Source organism: Lithobates pipiens, unplaced genomic scaffold (genome assembly GCF_037356315.1).
Source record: "Lithobates pipiens isolate NorthernLeopardFrog02 unplaced genomic scaffold, aLitPip1_a1.2 Scaffold_28, whole genome shotgun sequence".
NCBI classification, from domain to species: domain Eukaryota; kingdom Metazoa; phylum Chordata; class Amphibia; order Anura; family Ranidae; genus Lithobates; species Lithobates pipiens.
Genome location: NW_027507789.1, coordinates 81,526,104 through 81,544,758, shown reverse-complemented (window position 1 = coordinate 81,544,758; position 18,655 = coordinate 81,526,104). Strand labels below are relative to the sequence as shown.

Below are 18,655 nucleotides of genomic sequence, written 5' to 3'. Positions count from 1 at the left end.
CGGACATGTAGTACAGTATAACTAATGCAGCTCCGTTTGGACTTTAGCCAAAATTTTTATATCTGCTTGGAGCAGCGAGATGGGGCGATAGGAATCCGGGGAGTGGGGATCCTTTCCTGGCTTGGGTATTACTATAAAAACTGCCTGCCGTAGAGTATCAGGTAGGGACCCGGAGTCAAATATGTGTGTATATAATCTCAACAATTCTGACACTAGTGTCTCAGAGTAGTGGGCATAGAAATCCAGGGGAATACCATCCAGTCCAGGGGCCTTAGCCGTTGCAAGGGATGCCACCGCTTGCCTAATCTCATCTGCCGATATCGGGGCCTCAAGAGACTCAACCTGAGCCTCAGACAGGTAGGGAAGAGAGATATCTCTGAAGTACGCCCCCGTCTCAGTTCTCGGCCTATGCACCTGCGACTCATAAAGGGCAGCATAGTAAGCATGAAACATGGTGGCCACTGTTGGCGGATCAGTCACCTCCTCACCCCCATTGTCAGTCAACGAAACCACCACCGGGGGCTTGGAGTCCCGATGCGCCAAGTAGGCCAGCAACTTTCCCGCCCTCTCTCCTTGTTCAAACACCCGTTGCTTAACAAAAAACAACTTTTGCTTAGCCTGTTCAATGTGGAGGTGATCTACTAGCCTTGTGTGGTGACGTAATACCTGGGCCTTAGCAGGTGTGGGGTCAGTAGTGAAGTCAGTGGTCACCGAGTCCAGCTCCCGTAGGGCATTAGATAGCAAAGTCTTGGAGGTACGCTTCAACCGGTTAATCCGGTGTGTTAAATTGGAGCGTACCTGCAGTTTAAAAGCCTCCCAGGTACAGTCAACCGGAGCCGTCCCCTGATTAGTAGTAAAGAAAAACCCCCATTCGTCCCCTAAGTCTTCGCTGGCCGGGTACAACATGGCGTACTTGAGGTGATGTGCCCTAAGGCGCCTCTTGACTTCCACGAATCGGGAACAACGTTTTTGAACTTCTGCGGAGAAGTCAGGAAACACTGAGATATGTCCGTTCTGAAACAGGATGTTGCCTTTTTCACGAGTAAGGCGAAGGATGGCATCCCTATCCCAGTAATTTAACAGCTTAGCAATGCACGTGCGAGGAGGTGCCCCCTCCGGCGGCGGGCGGGCAGGCATTCTGTGGGCCCTTTCAATAATAAATGAGGTAGAGAACGCTTCCCTACCGTAGGCCTTAATCAGGAGAGATTCCAAAAATGTCGCCTGGTCAGCCCCCTCGGAGCCCTCCGGCAGGCCGATAAAGCGGAGGTTAGATCTGCGGGCCCTATTCTCAAGGTCGTCCTGTTTCTGGGCCAGCTGCTGGAGCTGCCTTTGCACATCCTCTTGGGCATGCTGCAGAGGGAACAGGACATCTTCGGCCTGACTGATCCGGGTTTCAGTTTCCTTCACTCTGTCACGCAGTTTAGCCATGTCCTGTCGGATAAGTGAGACATCCACCCTAACCTCCTCAAGTTTAGTTGTCAGTGTGGTCTGGCAGGTAGAAATCGCCTCAAGCACCTTCGCCGTGTCTGAGGTAGCAGGTTCTGCAGCCGGAGTGGACTGTCCGCCATGTTGGCCCTCATAGTCCCGCCGGAACTTTTCTAGAGATGCCGCCGCTGCAGACTGCTTCTTTGTCGGAGACATCGTCCCAATGTATACACAAGAAGGTAGCGGGTACTACACCGGTAAAATCGTAGGTAAAACAGTTAGTGGGCACCCAGGATCACTACAGGAGATCGCGGTAGGAGCGGAGCTCAGGTCACAAGCGTCCTACTCCATTGCTGTCCAGGCCACGCCCCGTGCCATAGGCTTCTTTTTATGTTGTTGGCTTTGAACTGTTTTTTTCGCTTGTTTCTCAAGGCGACCATCTTGGCGTTTGTCAAGAGGGTTGGGAGTGTCTTGAAGAGAACGCTTACGGCCACATCACCCTGAAAGCACCTGATCTCGTCTGATTTCAGAGGCTTAGCAGCGTCAGGCCTGGTTAGTACCTGGATGGGAGACTGCCTGGGAAGACCAGGTGACATAGAAGGATCTGGCCTGGTTAGTGTCTTGATTGGGAGATCGCCTGGGAATACCAGATGCCGTAGGATTCTTTTTATGTTGTTGGCTTTGACCTGTTTTTTTTCCCTTGTTTCCCAAGGTGACCATCTTGGCATTTGTCAAGAGGGTTGAGAGTGCACAAAGAAATTGCCTATGGACACAACACCCTGAAAGCGCCCAATCTCGTTTGGTCTCAAAGACTAAGCAGGGTTGGGCCTGGTTTGTACCTGGATGGGAGACTGCCTGGGTTTTCCAAATGCCGCAGGCTTCTTTTTATGTTGTTGGCGTTGACTTGTTTTTTTTGTTTGTTTCCCAAGGTGACCATCTTGGCGTTTGTCAAGAGGGTTGAGCGTGCATTTGATCTCAGAGGCTAAGCAGGGTTGGGACCTGGTTAGTACCTGGATGGGAGACCGCCTGGGATTTCTCGATGCCATAGGCTTTAGTTTTAAGTTGTTGGCATTGACTTATTTTTTTTATTTTTATTATTCTTTTATTAAGTAGAACAACATAAATATAACAGTCAACCATACAGCATGACCCAGGGTCACAATTATATGGTAACAAAAAATAGGCAGCCAAATAACTCTGGGTTCTCAGAGGGGAGTCCTACAGTTTCATGCAGAAAAGAGAGAAACCCCACCTCCGACATGTAGTACAGTATAACTAGTGCAGCTCCGTACACATGTAATCATGGAGAACAACTGGGACCACAGCGAGCCAGCTTATCATGACCTACGAGAACCAGAGTACAATATGAGCCGGTCATGTCTAGAATCCTGGGGTCTGGGTCCCAAAGGCTAGTAAGGAGACAAGGCATAGTCAAAAGGGAGGACGGGGGAAGAAGAGAGTGCAAAGACGGAGAGAGAGGAGGTGGGGGGATGGCGGCGGGGAAAAAAAGAAAAATAAAGACAAAAAGGGAGGGGGGAATGCCACCCAGGGCAGACATGGCCTACGTAGGTAAACGTTAGATGTTCAGTCGTTTTCTGGGACAGAGGCACTGCTCACCTCCCGAATGTAGTCTCGAGTACCAGTAAAATACCTCCAGGGCCTCCATGTAACACTAAATGCCTCTTCAGTGTTGTGAAGGGTGGCGGTCAATTCTTCCATCCGGAGAATATGATTGACTTTGGAATACCACAGCACCTTGGATGGGGGCTGAGGCTGCCTCCACAGTGCGGGAATGCAGGCCCGGGCGGCATTCAGGAGTTGCATCGTGAGGGTTTTTTTGTATTTTCAAACAGGCTGTTCGGTCAAGTGTAGAAGGCACGCTGCTGGGAACCCAAAAGTTCCTCAAGGCCCGGCATGCCCAGAAAAGGTGTCCCATGGTCCCCGTATCTGAATTTCACCTCCAACAAACATCCGGGATCGATCTATCCATTTTATTCAGAAGGTATGGGACTCTATACCAGCGTGAGACTATCTTGTATCCTGATTCTTGATATTGGTCTGCTTTATGTACTAAGGTCAGGATCTTCCCTATCTGTTGTGGGGTAAATGTGATGCCTAAGTCCCTCTCCCATTTGTGGATAAATGGTGGGGGTCGACTCCTCCTCCTGACTACTCAATAGGTTGTACAGGAGGGAGAGGGTGTGTCGCCCAGGTTCCCTTTTGTGACAGATGGATTCATAGGGTGTCAGGTCTCTAGGAGTGTAGGGGGCCCTTTGTATGGCCAGAAGAAAGTGACGAAGTTGATAAGCACTATACAAGTCAAGCGGAGGGTCAGAAAGCTCGGCGACAGTTTGGGTGGTCGGGAGCCCTCCCGAGGGCCACACCTCTCCCAGACGCTGTTTCCCCACCACTGTCAACTGTCGCAGTTTCTTGTTGGTAAATCCCGGTGGGAAGTTTGGATTACCTATAACCGGAGTCATTGGTGATGGCAGGGGAGCAATGTGTGTGCAGCGGAACAACCTCCGCACAACAGCCAACGTAGCTCCCACTACGGGGTGACCTCTGAGGTCTTTTGGTAGGGAGGACAGGAGCCACGGAGAGGTCAAACAGGCTCTGGGCGGTTTGCGCGCCCAAATAAAGTCCCGGAGCAGCACCTGCAGTTGTCTGAAAAAAATTGGGGGGTAACCGGATCGGTAATGTCTGGAACATGTATAAGATCCGCGGGAGGGCCGTCATTTTGAATGCATTACAGCGCCCGAACCAGGTCAGTGTTAAAGCATGCCAGTTTCCCAAATCAGATTTCAGTCTATCCAGGAGAGGGACAAAATTAAGCGGGTACAATTGCGTTAAATCCGCTGCGATGTCAACGCCCAGGTAACGTATAGATTTTTCAGCCCAGTAGAATGGAAAAGCGGAGCGGAGCCTCTTGGCCTCACCATCCGGGACCGATATATTCAATACAGCCGACTTGGCGCAATTGATTTTATAGTTTGATAGGCTGCCGTATCGCTGTAGAGACGCAAGTATATTGGGAAGCAAAATGTGTGGATTGGAGACGGAAAAAATTAGATCGTCAGTGTACGCCGCAATTTTGTGGTGTGCCGAGGGTTTGGAAATGCCAGTAATATTCGGGTCATTCCGAACGTGACACATAAGTGGTTCCAGTGTCAGAATAAAAATTAGGAGAGACAGAGGGCACCCCTGCCTCTTCCCATTAGTGATGGGGAAAGAGTCCGAGCACCACTCGTTCACCCGTACCGCTGCCGACGGCGTGGAGTAAAGCGACATTACCCAGCTCATCATGTTGGGGCCAAGACCTATATGTTCCAGGGTGGCCTGCATAAAGTGCCAGGCCACCCTGTCAAAGGCCTTCTCCGCGTCCGTTGACAACATAAGCAAGGGCCTTCCCTGTACATGCGCCGCATGGATTAAACTGAGGACTCGGGCCATATTGTCTCTAGCTTCCGACTTATTTTTATTTTTTTTGCTTGTCTCCCAAGGTGACCATCTTGGCGTTTGTCAAGAGGGTTGAAAGTGCCTGAAGAGATTGCCTATGGGCACATCACCCTGAAAGCACCCGATCTCGTTTGATGTTGGAGGCTAAGAAGAGTCGGGCCTTGTTAGTACCTGGATGGGAGACCCCCTGGGAATACCAGGTGTCATAGACTTCTTTTTATGTTGTTGGCGTTGACCTGTTTTTTTTCGCTTGTTTCCCAAAGTGACCATCTTGGTGTTTGTCAAGAGGGTTGAGAGTGCCTGAAGAGATTGCCTATGGCCACATCACTCTGAAAGCACCCAATCTCGTCTGATCTTGGAGGCTAAGAAGAGTCGGGCCTGGTTAGTACCTGGATGGGAGACCACCTGGGAATACCAGTTATTGTAGGCTTCTTTTTATGTTGTTGGCGTTGATTCGTTTTTTTTTTTTTTGCTTGTTTCCCAAGGTGACCATCTTGGCATTTGTCAAGAGGGTTGAGAGTGCCCAAAGAGATCGCTTACAGCAGCATCACCCTGAAAGAGCCCTATCTCTTCTCTTCTCTGAGGCTAAGAAGGGTTGGGCCTAGTTAGTACCTGGATGGGAGATGGCGTTGGAATACCAGGTGCCGTATTCTTCTTTTTATGTTGTTGACATTGACCTGTTTTTTTTCGCTTGTATCTCAAGGTGACTATCTTGGCATTTGTCAAGAGGGTTGAGAATGCCCAAAGAGATTGCCTATGGGCACATAACCCTGAAAGCACCCGATCTCCTCTGATCTCAGAAGCTAAACAGGGTTGGGCCTTGCTAGTACCTGGATTGGAGACCACCTGGGAATACTAGGTGCTGTAGGCTTCTTTTTATGTTGTTGCCCTTGACCTGTTTTTTTTTTCACTTGTTTCCCAAGGTGACCATTTTGGCGTTTGTGAAGAGCGTTGAGAGTGTCCGAAGAGATCACCGACGGCCCCATCACCCTGAAAGCGCCCAATCTCGTCTGATCTCGGATGCTAAACAGTGTCAGGCCTGGTTAGTACCTGGATGGGAGACCGCCTGGGAATACCAGGTGCCATAGGCTTCTTTTTTTTTTATTTAGTAGTATGCGACTACACAGAATGTGTGATACAAATAGTTACAAACAAACGATCATATTGCATGGATATCAGAGCCAATGGTAAGAAGTCCGAGGAGAATAGCACGTGTACAGCTTTGCGGTCATATCAAGATGAGATTAAAGCTCCATCTCGTTGGGATCCTCTACCACTTATAATATTATTGATACTAGCCCTGCTACCCTCGAAGAGTTTAGATATCCATAGATAGGGGAAGAGTATTGTGTAGTAGTCAAATGGGGTCGGAACATACCATTTTCTTTTCCCTTTTTTGAGTTAAGAAGGGAAAAAGTAGAACTGAAAGGAGGGAGAAGGGGAAAGAGAAGATTGGGGAAGGAAATGGCACAAAAGGAAAAGAAGGGGTAAGGGGGTGTCGTGGGTAGAGTGGAGCAAGAGACGCCCTCGGCTCACTAGCTCATCAGCTGTCCAACGTTTGGAACAGCGATCTCCAACGATCACCATGAGCTTACTGTGTCTCGCGGAGGTATTCTTCCGAAAAGCTAAACTGGGTCCAGTAGAACCATCTGTTCCCATGCTCCTCCATTTTATCCCTCATTGTGGCAGTCAGGTCTTCCATTCGTGCAATATCATTTACCCTTGCGAACCACTGGGTCACCATTGGAGCAGATTGCTCTTTCCACTGACTTGGGATGCAGGCCCTAGCTGCATTGAGGAGATGTTTAAGTAAGGACTTATGATAACGCTTTCTCGACATAGGAGTTAGATTGAGAAGAACTGCTGCGGGATCATTGGCTAAGGAAATGTCTGTGAACTTGTGGATGAGTCTCAGGACAGGCTGCCAGAATGTTTGTAATTTAGGGCATTCCCAGAAAATGTGGAGAATGGTGCCAGCCTGTTGCCCACAGCGACAGCAGCGGTCAGATTGACCGGGGAATATTTTGGCCAACACCACCGGTGTACGATACCAGCGTGTGATCAGCTTATATGAGATCTTCTGATATTTACTGCAGAGTGACGACTTATGGGCGAAAAAGAGTATTCTGTCCTTCTGTGGTTTGGAGAATGTAGTTTGTAAGTCCCTTTTCCATTTAGCTAGGAAGGGTGGATCCGTGGAGGATTGTGCGTCTGTCAGGATTTGGTAGGACCTAGAGAGGGAACCACGAATTGGGCCATCATCCAGGCAAAGTTCCTCGAAAGGGTGGAATTGTCTAGAGAAGAACGAATGGTTAGGTAGTGATCCGAGGAAATGGATTAGCTGTCTAGCTCTCCAGCTATCCAATGCAACAGGTACTTGCTCTAGCAGTATGGTCCCCATGGGAATCAAGCCCGTGGGTCCAAGAAATAGGGCTGCTCTCAGAAGCCCTTTCGGGGCTTGCCTGGTAAAGGCCTGGTCAGACAGGCCCGGAGGGAATCTAGGATGTCCAATAATTGGGGTCATAGGAGAAGGGAAGTTAGTCAGGTGGGAAAGGTGAAAAAAACTATCCATCTCGGCGAGCGAGGGGCCAATTAACGGGTGAGTAGTCACACAGGGCTCCAATGGCCTCCCCGCCCAAGGCAGACCAGCCAGTGGAACTAGCGTCATCTCCTGCTCTAGCTTGACCCATAGCTTCAGTTCCCCATGCCGGTGTCTTATCACATATGGTCCCCCATCGGATAGTGTCCGCTGTGTACTGCTCATGCGCAGTACACAGCAACACAGATTCCGAAAAATTGCCGAGCATGAACGGCGCCTGCGCACTGAGTCCAGGTTCTATCCCCACTATCCAAGTGGACATAGAGTAAGAATATAAAAGAGCCGAGCGCAGCGAGGCTGAGCCCAAAGCATGGCGAGCGAAGCTCGCCTGCGAGGGGCCCTCTAATATTCACAACCCTATGTCCGCTTGGATGGTGGGGCTACCACCTCCACTCACTGCGCAGGCGCCGTTAAGCTTCGGAGATTTTCCGAAGCTTCGTCTGCTCCGTACTGCGCATGCACAGTACGGCGCGGACACTATATCATGGCCGGACAGTATATGGCAGAACACCGGCACCAGTCAACCACCGGTGTCATGTGCGTCGCTGTGTAATATAGAGCAGGGTCCGGGAAGCCAATACCTCCCCGCAATTTCGGTCGCAATAGCATTGCCCTACCAATACGCATATGTTTTCCGCACCAGAGGAACTTGATAAAGATTGAGCGAACCGCATGAAAGAAAGTCTGGGGTATTTTGATAGGTAAGGCTTGTAGTAGATACAGAAGTCGTGGCATCGCGTTCATCTTCAACACATTACAGCGTCCGAACCATGACAGAGCTAGTGGGTACCATCTTTTAATAACTAGACCACGCTTTACTCCACGCCGTCGGCAGCGGTACGGGTGAACGAGTGATGCGCGGACTCTTTCCCCATCACTAATGGGACGAGGCAGGGGGGCCCTCTGTCTCCCCTAATTTTTAATCTGACACTGGAACCACCTATGTGTCACGTTCGGAATGACCCGAATATTACTGGCATAGCCAAACCCTCGGCACACCACAAAATTGCGGCGTACGCTGACGATCTAATTTTTTCCGTCTCCAATCCACACATTTTGCTTCCCAATATACTTGCGTCTCTACAGCGATATGGCAGCCTATCAAACTATAAAATCAATTGCGCCAAGTCGGCTGTATTGAATATATCGGTCCCGGATGGTGAGGCCAAGAGGCTCCGCTCCGCTTTTCCATTCTACTGGGCTGAAAAATCTATACGTTACCTGGGCGTTGACATCGCAGCGGATTTAGCGCAATTGTACCCGCATAATTTTGTCCCTCTCCTGGATAGACTGAAATCTGATTTGGGAAACTGGCATGCTTTACCACTGACCTGGTTCGGGCGCTGTAATGCATTCAAAATGACGGCCCTCCCGCGGATCTTATACATGTTCCAGACATTACCGATCCGGTTACCCCCAATTTTTTTCAGACAACTGCAGGTTGTCCGGGACTTTATTTGGGCGCGCAAACCGCCCAGAGCCCGTTTGCAATTGCTTGCCAGACCAAAGGACAAGGGGGGTCTGGGTCTCCCAGATCTCAGACAATACTACAGAGTGACTCTGCTAGCGAGAGTCGTTGATTGGCATTGTAATGGCCCACACAAGCAGTGGGTGGAGATGGAGATTGAGGATGGATCCATTCCCCTATTGACCTCCCAGTGGCTCCTGTCCTCCCTACCAAAAGATCTCAGAGGTCACCCCGTAGTGGGAGCTACGTTGGCTATTGTGCGGAGGTTGTTCCGCTGCACACACATTGCTCCCCTGCCATCACCAATGACTCCGGTTATAGGTAATCCAGACTTCCCACCGGGATTTATCAACAAGAAACTGCGACAGTTGACAGTGGTGGGCAAACAGCGTCTGGGAGAGGTGTGGCCCTCGGGAGGGCTCCCGACCACGCAAACTGTCGCCGAGCTTTCTGACCCTCCGCTTGACTTGTTTAGTGCTTATCAACTTCGTTACTTTCTTCTGGCCATACAAAGGGCCCCCTACACTCCTAGAGACCTGACACCCTATGAATCCATCTGTCACAAAAGGGAACCTGGGCGACACACCCTCTCCCTCCTGTACAACCTACAAGTAGTCAGGAGGAGGAGTCGACCCCCACCATTTATCCACAAATGGGAGAGGGACTTAGGCATCACATTTACCCCACAACAGATAGGGAAGATCCTGACCTAAGTACATAAAGCTTCCATCGCAAACCAATATCAAGAATCAGGATACAAGATAGTCTCACGCTGGTATAGAGTCCCATACCTTCTGAATAAAATGGATAGATCAATCCCGGATGTTTGTTGGAGGTGAAATTCAGATACGGGGACCATGGGACACCTTTTCTGGGCATGCCCGGCCTTGAGGAACTTTTGGGTTCCCAGCAGCGTGCCTTCTACACTTGACCGAACAGCCTGTTCGAAAATACAAAAAAACCCTCACGATGCAACTCCTGAATGCCGCCCGGGCCTGCATTACTACATTCGGGAGGTGAGCAGTGCCTCTGTCCCAGAAAACGACTGAACATCTAACGTTTACCTACGTAGTCCATGTCTGCCCTGGGTGGCATTCCCCCCTCCCTTTTTGTCTTTATTTTTCTTTTTTTCCCCGCCGCCATCCCCCCACCTCCTCTCTCTCCGTCTTTGTACTCTCTTCTTCCCCCGTCCTCCCTTTTGACTATGCCTTGTCTCCTTACTAGCCTTCGGGACCCAGAAGAACCCCAGGGTTCTGGACATGACCGGCTCATATTTTTTTTTTTTTATTGAAAAACAAACTTTATTGAAAGGAGCAGAAAACAGGGTAAAAAGCAGACATAGCAAACATGCCAACGGTACAGAGGGTAACATAGGCCAACATGGCCAAGGCAGTATTGCCTATATGAGTACATTAGATTAGCTGTGCTGTAGAAAAATAAACACTCATCATTGGCAAAGTCATTATAGAGCCATTGTGTATCAGCCGGGGTAGGGGGAGTAAGCAGAGAGAGAAAAAAAAAAATTGAAAATTAATACAAAAGTGACTGAAAAGGGGGGGGGGAGGAGGAGGAGGGGAAAATAATAAGAGGAGGCCCAATGGGTGGAAGATACACAGAAAGGGAGAGGCAGAGAGGGGAGGGGGGTAAGGGATCAATATAGCAGCAAATCAGGTACATGTCTCCCCATCTTCCAACCATCTACCCCAGATCTGCTCATATTTAAGTGGACATCCTCTATGTGCATAAATCAATTTCTTATATGGAAGGGTATCGTTAATCTCCTTCTTCCAGCACTGGACAGTGGGGGGGAGGGCCTGCATCCAGCCACGAGCAATCCCTTTTCTCGCCAGGAACAGCGTTTCATGTAAAAAGGTGCGAAGAGGTTTGTCAGCGTCTAACTCCGGCAACAGACCAAGCAGGCACATCTTCGGGTCAAGGCTAGCAGGAGAGCCCATCTGATCATGGAGAAAGCAAATCACCTGTATCCAGTATGTTTGGATAACCGGACAGGACCATATGAGGTGATAGAAGGTGCCTGGGGTGTAGTCGCATAAGGGGCATCCCGGATTATACATTGGTTTAAACCGTGCTATCCTCTGGGGAGTCAAGTATGTCCTATGAATGATGTACAACTGCGTAAGGCGGTCCGACAGCTTGGGGGAAACTCTCTTCACATCCCCCAAGACTTCATCCCACTCCTCATCCTCAATTATTCCAACATCCACCTCCCATCGGGTCTTAGCAGCATATGCCAATTTCACGGTGCCTGGGAGACGGATGGTGGAGTAGAGGGCAGAAATCAACCTGGTTGGCTCATCACCTTTAATTATATCAACTATAGGAGGGACTGTCAGGGTTGGGTTGGAGCCGGCGAATTGAGTCTGTAAAGCATGTCGGAGCTGTAAGTACCTGAAAAGGACATGGTTAGGGAGTGAGAATTCTTCCTTTAACGTTTGAAATGATTTGAGCCCAGCGTTAGTCATAGTTTGGTGCACGTATAGGATCCCATAACGTATCCAGACTGTGGGGTCTGGAACGGACAACAGTTCGGGCAAATGAGTGTTAAACCAGAGAGGTGTATAGGAATGGACCCGCGGGGTCCCGATTTTTTTCAGGGCCGTCCGCCAGATCCTCCGGTGATGTGTGAGCATGTCTACTTTGTGATGGGGGGAATGTCCTGACAATGGGGCCCGAAGGACCGACTGAAGTGGGGTATGGGCCGGGTCGCCCGGACGTTGGCAAAGTAGTGTCTGGTATCTTGGTAGCTCGCTCTTGTCAAAATGATAAAAGTGGGACAATTGGGAGGCAAGATAGTAATCCTGGAAATCTGGAAGAGCAGCCCCTCCCAATGTCGTTGGATTCTTCAGAATGTTCCAAGACAATTTGTGTCTGCTGTGACCCCATACGAATGAATTAAGGATTGACTCGATTGTTTTGAAAAACTTTTGTGGTATGTATAGGGGTGCATGCCACACCAAATAAAGTATCTTAGGTAGAAGTATCATTTTGACCAGACTGATGCGTCCCATAACACCTAGAGGTAGTCTGGCCCAGGTTTGTGTCTTGTTCTTGATCAGGGTATACAGGGGTTCAATGTTTAGAGGCACGTAGTCTGTCAGTGATCTAGTGACCTGCACTCCTAGATACTTGATCACAGAGACTCTAGGGAGATTCAGAGGAGGGGAAGTGGGTACAGGGGGGAAATGATCGAGTGGGAGGATCTGCAATTTGGACCAGTTGATACTCAGACCCGAGTGACTACCAATACTGTCAATGGTGTGAAGGGCTGCAAGAAGGGAGGGACCCGAATCGGCTAAGTAGAGGAGTGTATCGTCAGCACGGATTCTGGTGTCTGCGCGAACCATAATAGCAAGTGGTTCCACAGCCAAAGCATATAGCATGGGAGAGAGGGGGCAGCCTTGTCTGGTCCCTCTCTCCAGCGGGAACTGGTCAGAGAGCCAGCCATTTACTAACACCTTGGCCTTAGGGGATTGATACAGGAGTTGGACCCATCGAATAAAATTGGGGCCAAGTCCAAATCCCGAAAGGCACTCCCACAGGTAGTTCCACTCCACGGAGTCGAAGGCCTTGGCAGCATCTAGAGCCACCACGACCCGCGAGCCGACTTCATCATGGGATCCCTGAATATTCATGAGTAAACGGCGGATATTCATGGCGGTGTTTTTTCCTGGCATAAAGCCAGTCTGGTCTGGGTGGATCAGTGAAAGGATGACCTGGTTAAGGCGGGAGGCAAGAATCTTAGCCAATATTTTAATGTCGACCTGTAGTAGGGAGATGGGTCTATATGATTCCGGATAGTGTGGGTCCTTCCCGGGCTTGGGAATTACTACTATTTGAGCTTCTCTCATAGAGGGGGGTAGGATTCCCGTGTCAAATATCGATTCATATAGATTGTGAAGTTTAGGGGTCAAAATTTCAGAGTAGGTGGCATAAAATTCAAGCGGTAGACTGTCCAGTCCACGTGCTTTAGAGGTGGCCAGAGAGGAGATAGCCCCGGAAATATCCTCCTCAGTAATGGGGGCCTCTAAGAGCTCACGTTGGGCATCTGTCAGTTTGGGAAATGTAATTCTCGCTAAGTAGTCTCTGGTGTCTTGGGGGGTATGAGTGACCCGGGTGGCGTAGAGTGCGCGATAAAATCTCGCAAACTCCTCCGCCACTTGTTGTAGATCAGTAACATCATTCCCCTGTATGTCTTTCAGTGATACCACAACTGGGGGAAGGGAATCTAAGTGGGCGAGGTAAGCGAGTAGTTTGCCCGATCTTTCTCCGTACTCAAATATCCTTTGCCTACAGAAAAAAATGCGCTGCTTGGCCTTCTCCGTATGCAGTTGGGAGACCTGCCGTAACTGAATCTTAAGATTATTTGCTGTGTCATGTGAGGGGTCTCGATGAAACGCCTCCTCTAGTCTTTGTAGGTGATCCGTAGCCTGTTGGACAAGAAGGTTGGACGGCCGCTTAAGTCTGTTAATGCGCGTGGTGAGCAGGGAGCGGGCGTAAAGCTTAAACGTCTCCCACACTATGTCGTGCGTAGCGGAGTCCCTGTTAACGGTAAAATAGTGTTGCAACTCCGTCGGGATGTCTTCCTGCTCAAGCAGGGCGGTCAACCAAAATGGGTTAAGCTGCCAAGCAGGAGGGGGAGAGGCCTTCAGGAGCCGCATCGTGATCCAGTAGGGGGCATGGTCCGAGAGGATTCTTGGAGCGAAGCCCACATCTCCCAGTCTGGGTGTCAAGGTCTGTGAAATAAGGATGAAGTCGATCCGGGACATCGTGTTATGGCTAGCGGAGAAGCACGAATATGCTTTAGCATGCGGATACCTGTGTCGCCAAGTATCCACAAGGGCAAACTCGGTCCATATACGATGTAGTCTAGTATGGGCTGGCGGGTCAGTAGGGGAGTCCGGTGTGCCCATTCGGTCCAGAGCGGGAGTGAGGGTCATATTAAAGTCCCCCATCCACACTGCCGGCACCGAGGGGTATTGTGCCATAAATGCAAGGCCCTCCTTAATTACAACCATATTATAGGGAGGGGGGACATAGCAGGCTAGTATCAAAATAGGGGATCCGTTAATGGTGGCGTGTAGAAATATATATATCTGCCCTGCCAATCCGTCTGGAGCAGCACTAGGTCAAACGGCACCCTTTTAGCAATTAGGACCGAAACCCCCCTGGAGTATGAGGTGTGGGTGGCATGGTATGCCCAACCTATCCATGGCTTTTTGAGAGAGGATTGAAGATGGCCAGTAACATGGGTCTCAACGAGCGCAATTATGTCAGCACGCTGGGACTTAAGGAATGCCAGGGCGGCGGTTCGTTTTATGTTATTCCGCATACCTCTGACATTCCACGTAAAGAACTTTAGAGAGCTCATGGCGGATGCAGGGCGCATACAATAAACCAGAGGTGTACTAGAGTCAGCAGAGCAGTCACGGCTATATCAGTTAGCATAAAACACAATAGCAGCCAATACCCATAGTGCATGTAAAATTTTAACATAGTACCTTCAGCATAAACAAACGTTTGTAAACATAATGGTGTAAGAAAAATAGAAACCACAACATTCCCTCCCCCACCCAGTCCACCGCCACCCCAACACGGCTTGGACATCAAACCCCATAACCGGGTATCAACAGGGGACATCCAATGCGTAGGACCCATTGGAGGCATGGAACTTGATTGCAGGGGGGCATAGATACCCATGACAACAAAGAAAAAAACAAAGGGGGGAAAAAAAGAGTCAAACAAACGGGGGAGGAAGAAGTACACAAAAATCCCAAAAATCCTAGGGGGGCGACTTCTTCTCTGAAGGGTGCTTGGGGAGTAGGAGCCAAAAAGGTGTAACACCATCATGGCTGAGCAGGGGGTAGCTCCGCCCGCCATAGGGATGATTGCTTAAAGTATAGTAGAAAAGGTGTGGACGTCGTGTAGCCCACGGTCCTCCCCAGGCGCTCCGCAGGTATAAAGGAGGCAGGGAGCGCATGTCGGCAAGGTCGCCCGGAGTCGATAAGCGTGCTGTAAGAGCCGGAACTAGTGTTAAAGGAATTTCCGGGTTAGCCCCCAGCTTCCGCAAAGGGCCGTCAGTTGTAACGGGCCCATCAACAGCTTAATCAAAAAGTCGTGGGCGCCCAGGTAGAGTAGCATGTTCAGTCTCGGTGTTCCCTCTGGTCAATCCAGGTGGACACCAGTGCAGGATCTTCAAAAAAGATGGTTCGGTCCTCGTATTCCACGCGAAGTTTCGCAGGATACAACATTGGGTATTTAAGGTGTAGAACCCGAAGGCGTCGTTTAACATCCTGAAACCTGGAACGCTGCCGCTGTACCTCGCTAGAGAAGTCTGGAAATACTGCCACATGCGTATTGGTATGAGGGATATTACCCCTTTCTCTGGTCAGGCGGAGGATTTTGTCGCAATCCCGGAAATTAAGAAATTTCGCTATCAAGGTGCGCGGTGGGGCTCCCTGGGGAGGAGGATGAGCAGGAATGCGATGGGCCCTCTCCACCGCGAACATCACTAAAAATGTCTCTCTGCCGAAGGTGGAGGTCAGGAGATTTTCAAGGAAACCCACCGGGTCGCTGCCCTCAGCCGACTCAGGGAGGCCAATAAAGCGGAGATTGCCCCTCCGAAGGCAGTTCTCCATGTCGTCCTGTTTTGCGCTAAGCTGTTGCAGCTGGCGGCGTACCTCATCAGTGGTGTGTTGCAGGGGGTGTATGATGTCCTCAGCTCTACTGATGCGGGTCTCTGTCTCCGCCACGCGGTCCCGGAGGGTGGAGAGGTCTTGCCGGATGAGGGACACATCAATTTTAACCTCCTCAATTTTGGAGGTGAGCGTGCTCTGGCACAGGGCGATGGCATCGAGGACTTGGTTAGTGGCTGACGCAGAGCGGTCTGCGTCAGAGGGAGCTCCGGCGCCATCCCTGGCCCGGTGCTCCTCCTCATGGCCGCGGTACCTGGCAAGCTTGTCAGCGGCCTCGGCTGACTTTTTAGGTGGGGACATGGTCCGGAAGTGGTCCGAGGTGTGCCAAGATGGCCGCTGTGTATTAGGCCAACCTCTTAAATTCCCCGCTCACAACAACTGTACAGTGCCGCAATTAAGGTTATAGACCGTGTTCAAGAGGATCAGCGGCTGCAGCGGGAATAAACCGGGGACAGGACGGTCAGGGGGTTACAGATCACCGGGCACAGTACCTCAGCGGGTATAGCAAGATGGCCACTGCTCCTAGGCCCAGGCCGGTCCCACAGGCTGTCCCACCGGTCGCAGGGGGATAAAGGGACACTTCACAGGTGGTAGAAAGCAATCGGTGGCCACAGCAGAGAGATGTAAGTTTGCAGGCAGTCATAAAGGTCTGTGGAGGCCGCCTCGGGTGTAGCAAGATGGCCGCCGGCAGAGGGACCAGGCCGAAGCCGCGGACTGTCCCACCAGTCTCCGTCCGAAAAATAGCTCCCACACCCGTGGCCGAGGGCGATCCGGCAAGCCGGGGGTGCTGCGGGGCAGCTTCGGAGTAGTCTAGAGGGCTGGGGAGGCCCGAGAGCCGCCGCCGGGTGTAGCAAGATGGCCGCCACTCCGGCGCCTAGGCCGAAGCCGCGGACTTTCCTACAGGCCGCCCCCGAATGGGGAAATCCTACCAGAATGGCCCCGCGCAGCGCCCGAAGGCGGATGGCTTCAGGAGTATTGTGGGGGAGAAGGCAGGGACGTCCAGGCACAGCACCAAGGCAGAATGTTGCAGGATGGAGGTTGCAGGAGTGTGGACGAGCGGAGCTCCTACTGCAGACGTCCTACTCCATTGCACCTCAGGCCACGCCCCCCGACCGGCTCATATTTTACTCTGGTTCACGTAGGTCATGATAAGCTGGCTCGCTGTGGTCCCAGTTGTTCTCCATGATTACATTTGTCCGAACGGAGCTGCACTAGTTATACTGTACTACATGTCGGAGGTGGGGTTTCTCTCTTTTCTGCATGAAACTGTAGGACTCCCCTCTGAGAACCCAGAGTTATTTGGCTGCCTATTTTTTGTTACCATGTAATTGTGACCCTGGGTCATGCTGTATGGTTGACTGTTATATTTATGTTGTTCTACTTAATAAAAGAATAATAAAAATATAAAAAATAAGTCAATGCCAACAACTTAAAACTAAAGCCTATGGCATCGAGAAATCCCAGGCGGTCTCCCATCCAGGTACTAACCAGGTCCCAACCCTGCTTAGCCTCTGAGATCAAATGCACGCTCAACCCTCTTGACAAACGCCAAGATGGGCACCTTGGGAAACAAACAAAAAAAACAAGTCAACGCCAACAACATAAAAAGAAGCCTGCGGCATTTGGAAAACCCAGGCGGTCTCCCATCCAGGTACAAACCAGGCCCAACCCTGCTTAGCCTCTGAGACCAAACGAGATTGGGCGCTTTCAGGGTGTTGTGCCCGTAGGCAATTTCTTTGTGCACTCTCAACCCTCTTGACAAATGCCAAGATGGTCACCTTGGGGAACAAGGGAAAAAAACAGGTCAAAGCCAACAACATAAAAAGAATCCTACGGCATCCGGTATTCCCAGGCGATCTCCCAATCAAGACACTAACCAGGCCAGATCCTTCTATGTCACCTGGTCTTCCCAGGCAGTCTCCCATCCAGGTACTAACCAGGCCTGACGCTGCTAAGCCTCTGAAATCAGACGAGATCGGCTGCTTTCAGGGTGATGTGGCCGTAAGCGTTCTCTTCAAGACCCGCCCAACCCTCTTGACAAACGCCAAGATGGTCGCCTTGAGAAACAAGCGAAATAAACAGTTCAAAGCCAACAACATAAAAAGAAGCCTATGGCACCTGGTATTCCCAGGCGGTCTCCCATCCAGGTACTAACCAGGCCCGACACTGTTTAGCCTCTGAGATCAGATGAGATTGGGCGCTTTCAGGGTGATGGGGCCGTAGGTGATCTCTTTGGGCACTCTGAAGCCTCTTGACAAAGGCCAAGATGGTCACCTTGGGAAACAAGCTAAAAAAAACAGGTCAAAGCCAACAACATAAAAAGAAGCCTACGGCATCCAGTATTCCCAGGCGATCTCCCAATCAAGACACTAACCAGACCAGATCCTTCTATGGCACCTGGTCTTCCCAGGCAGTCTCCCATCCAGGTACTAACCAGGCCTGACGCTGCTTAGCCTCTGAAATCAGACGAGATCGGGTGCTTTCAGGTTGATGTGGCCCGTAAGCGTTCTCCTCAAGACACGCCCAACCCTCTTGACAAATGCCAAGATGGTCGCCTTGAGAAACAAGCAAAAAAAACATGTCAAAGCCAACAACATAAAAAGAAGCCTATGGGCTTACAGCGAACCTTAAAATATGGGACCCACTAGCTCTGTCATGGTTCGGACGCTGTAATGTGTTGAAGATGAACGCGATGCCACGACTTCTGTATCTACTACAAGCCTTACCTATCAAAATACCCCAGACTTTCTTTCATGCGGTTCGCTCAATCTTTATCAAGTTCCTCTGGCGCGGAAAACATATGCGTATTGGTAGGGCAATGCTATCGCGACCGAAATTGCGGGGAGGTATTGGCTTCCCGGACCCTGCTCTATATTACACAGCGACGCACATGACACTGGTGGTTAACTGGTGCCGGTGTTCTGCCATATACTGTCCGGCCATGATATAGTGTCCACGCCGTACTGTGCATGCGCAGTACGGAGCGGACGAAGC

At 50.6% G+C, this 18,655-nt stretch overlaps 5 pseudogenes; 4 read left to right on the top strand and 1 right to left on the bottom strand.

Moving 5' to 3' along the window:
* Positions 1-4,974: 4,974 nt before the first annotated feature.
* LOC143936970 (5S ribosomal RNA) lies at positions 4,975-5,093 on the top strand (annotated as a pseudogene).
* A 99-nt stretch (positions 5,094-5,192) lies between these two features.
* On the top strand, positions 5,193-5,311 carry LOC143937749 (5S ribosomal RNA; annotated as a pseudogene).
* A 322-nt stretch (positions 5,312-5,633) lies between these two features.
* LOC143937738 (5S ribosomal RNA) lies at positions 5,634-5,752 on the top strand (annotated as a pseudogene).
* Positions 5,753-5,853: 101 nt separating this feature from the next.
* Positions 5,854-5,972, top strand: LOC143936530 (5S ribosomal RNA; annotated as a pseudogene).
* Positions 5,973-17,767: 11,795 nt separating this feature from the next.
* On the bottom strand, positions 17,768-17,886 carry LOC143937654 (5S ribosomal RNA; annotated as a pseudogene).
* Between the last annotated feature and the right edge of the window lie 769 nt (positions 17,887-18,655).